Source organism: Schistocerca serialis, chromosome 7, assembly GCF_023864345.2.
Source record: "Schistocerca serialis cubense isolate TAMUIC-IGC-003099 chromosome 7, iqSchSeri2.2, whole genome shotgun sequence".
Taxonomy (NCBI): domain Eukaryota; kingdom Metazoa; phylum Arthropoda; class Insecta; order Orthoptera; family Acrididae; genus Schistocerca; species Schistocerca serialis.
In genome coordinates this window covers 320,265,188-320,268,123 of record NC_064644.1, presented here as the reverse complement: position 1 = coordinate 320,268,123, position 2,936 = coordinate 320,265,188, and the positions used below count along the sequence as shown (strand labels likewise).

Sequence of the window (2,936 nt, the reverse complement as noted above, 5' to 3'; positions counted from 1 at the left end):
GTCTGATGTTGTGTGCAGTATGCTAGGTATTTATGTCTGAGGGGGGGGGGGGGGGATAACTGATCCAAGTACTGGAATCTGGGGGCGAGTGGCGGGACAGAGGTATCAGTGCATTCAACGACTGTGGCGAGAGGGAGTAATCAAAATGAGGATCGTTGGGAATGGACAAGGTCTCAGAGAGATGGGAAGAAAAATGGTTAGCGTTAATGAGGTCGTAAGGAAGGGGTGGCAGTTGTCACGGAGAATGGGGTAGTGCGGGGTGGGATGGCTACCAGTAAGGCGGTGAAAGTCAGACCTGTACTTGGTGGAGTTGACAGGGAGGACGGAGGTGAGGAGTATACATGTCTGGCGGCAGTCATGGCGTTTCTTGCTGTTAGGAGGTTTCGGATGTGTCGTTGTAATGCCGGTGGCGAAGTATATCCCAGTCACAGGTGCGGAAGAAGGAGCGATAGAGCCTGTGGGATTCACGGAGAAGGAGGACGGCCTATGGAGGAATAATAAGGCAGTGAGGGTTGATAAGTTTGGTAGGAACGTGGGCCTCCATGCATAATTGAGAAAAGTAGAGAGGATATTCTGTCCCCATCATACAAGAGTCGTGTAGCTTCAGTGCTGGGGAATGAAACGAGTTGCAAGTCCCATCCTAGCCAACAGAAGCATGGGGACAAATGGTGTGATATTTTTTACAGGTTGAATAAAAAAAAACAGACTAGTCACCTCCACTCTCTTCCAGCACTATCTACCGACTGTATTCTTTACGTAATGACCTGAAGAGCCGGAACCTTTCTTTGTCCCCACCGATCGAAAATGGCTACGCGGCGGCTTGCGGTCGGCCGACCTTCGTAACCTCACCAGCCGCTGGCCACGGATGACCCCGCTAGCACAAGCAGGACAGGCTGGGCATAGAGCTCTAGCTGCAGTCCCAAGCTGACATATACTTCCTACACACTCACACACACTCACTGGTCATACCGAACTCGAGAGTCCATTGCCGCAGCAACGTACTTTCGCCATCTGTCCCTGTCTTGGGCTATTTCCTTCCATTCACCTTCAATACCTGGGCTCCTCAAATCAGCCTTCACATTGACCTCCCATCTACGCGTCGGTCTCCCCACAGGACATTTTCCTTCTAGGTGCCCCACCAGTACTCTGCGCGCTGTCCTGCCCTCATTCATTCGAGCTACGTGACCCGCCCATCGCAGTCTACGTGATTTAATGATACTGATTATGTCAAGGCTTGAAAAGAGTTCGTGAACCTCTTCGTTATGCAGTTTCCGCCACGCTCCGCTAACGTCATGCGTTTTTACTCCGAAAATTTTCCTCAAAATTTTGTTTTCAAATACTCGAAACGGCTTTCCACACCCATACAGCATGAATGGTAGAATAATAGTTTTGTATATTCTAATCATTAAATTCCTAGACAATATCTGTGATGAAAGTAATCTACTCAGTGAGAAGTAGCACGCATTTCCCGCCCGTAATCTCTACTTCAGTTCGGATTCAATCTCATTTCTCGAAGTGATGTTCACGTCTAGAAACTTAAACGTGTTCACTTTTTCAAAGTGCATGTCTCCAACTCTTAACATTTCCTTATCTACTGCTGTTGGCATTCTAGTAGTAACCAGGTATTTAATTTTGTCTTCAGTTATCCTTAGACCTACATTTTCACTAGCCTTGATTAACGCATTCGCATTTGCTGTTACAGATTGTTTCCTATCGCTAATGACGTTTAGATCATCTGCATACCCTAATATCTTCATTTTTCCATTTAACTCCACAACCTCTGAATTATCTGCTGTCATTCGTACAATATACTCTAGGACCAAATTAAAAAGTAGCGGAGACAGGCCATCTCCCTGCTTAAGTCCGTTCTTTATTACAAATTCTTCTGGCTCCAATTTCCCCACGCGTACTCTACCTTTTGTGTTTTTCAAACTCGCTTTTATAAGTCTAACATACTTCTTTGGTATTCCAAGTTCCAAAAGAATTCTGTACAATTTTGATTGCAATACGGAATTATATGCTTTTGTAAAATCTGTGAAAAGATTATGAACTGGTTTATTGTATTCCCATTTCTTTTCCAAAATTTGACGCAGGGTGAATATTTGGTCTATATTTGATCTGTTCCTCCGAAAGCCAGCTTGGTATCCCCCACAATTTCAACTGCATATGGTGTTCCACATACACTTCCTAGTTTAAAAAATCCACTTTACTCAATCTGAGAGTGAAATGTAGATTCCTCCATTTTATACACTGTATTTCCGTGGACAAAGGAAATTGCAGCATGCAAGCGTTTTCACATTTCTTGAGTATCGTTCTTAATGCGGAAATCCTTTACAACAATATGGCATCATCTGGTAAAAAAAAGTCTGTTCTTATCAGCTTAATATCTGTCATATCCTGCATCACAGGACTATAATGTTAAACTCGTTTTGGGCTCATGGTGGAGCGCTAAGAGCATGCTCTGCCTCTGTCACAGGAATTCCTTCTCGGTCTCGAACTCTCCTGAGGTAGTCGCATTCCTTGTCACCCACGAAGTCTCTTAAGGCAATAAAATAGACTGACAGATGAGTTGTAAATTAGTTAGTGTATCGGATTTTATTACGATGGCTATCTCCCCCTGTGTACGTGGCAGATTGAAGTTTTGTTAAAGAATAACGCAACAACGAAAAAACACCTGATTACTGCTACAGCACCCGAATCACATCTGCGGCACTCCCACCCTCGCTTCCACAGGTGACCGGTCATTCACAAGAGATTGAATGACTAAATAATTCAATTGTTCGAGAATACCTTTGCATGATGAACAGTTTTTTTTCTTTCTGCAGTGAGATTACAATGATTCAAATGGGAATCCCGTAAGTAAAGGTTATGTTCTTTTCGAGGACCACTATCGAGAAAATTTAGGGAACCGACATTTGAAGATGACTACAGAAGGA

At 44.0% G+C, this 2,936-nt stretch overlaps 1 non-coding gene across 1 annotated transcript; it reads left to right on the top strand.

The window, feature by feature from the left end:
• Positions 1 to 2,325: 2,325 nt before the first annotated feature.
• LOC126413591 (U2 spliceosomal RNA) lies at positions 2,326 to 2,522 on the top strand. Its single transcript, XR_007575377.1, has one exon. It is a non-coding gene; the product is annotated as a U2 spliceosomal RNA (small nuclear RNA).
• The last annotated feature ends 414 nt before the right edge of the window (positions 2,523 to 2,936 follow it).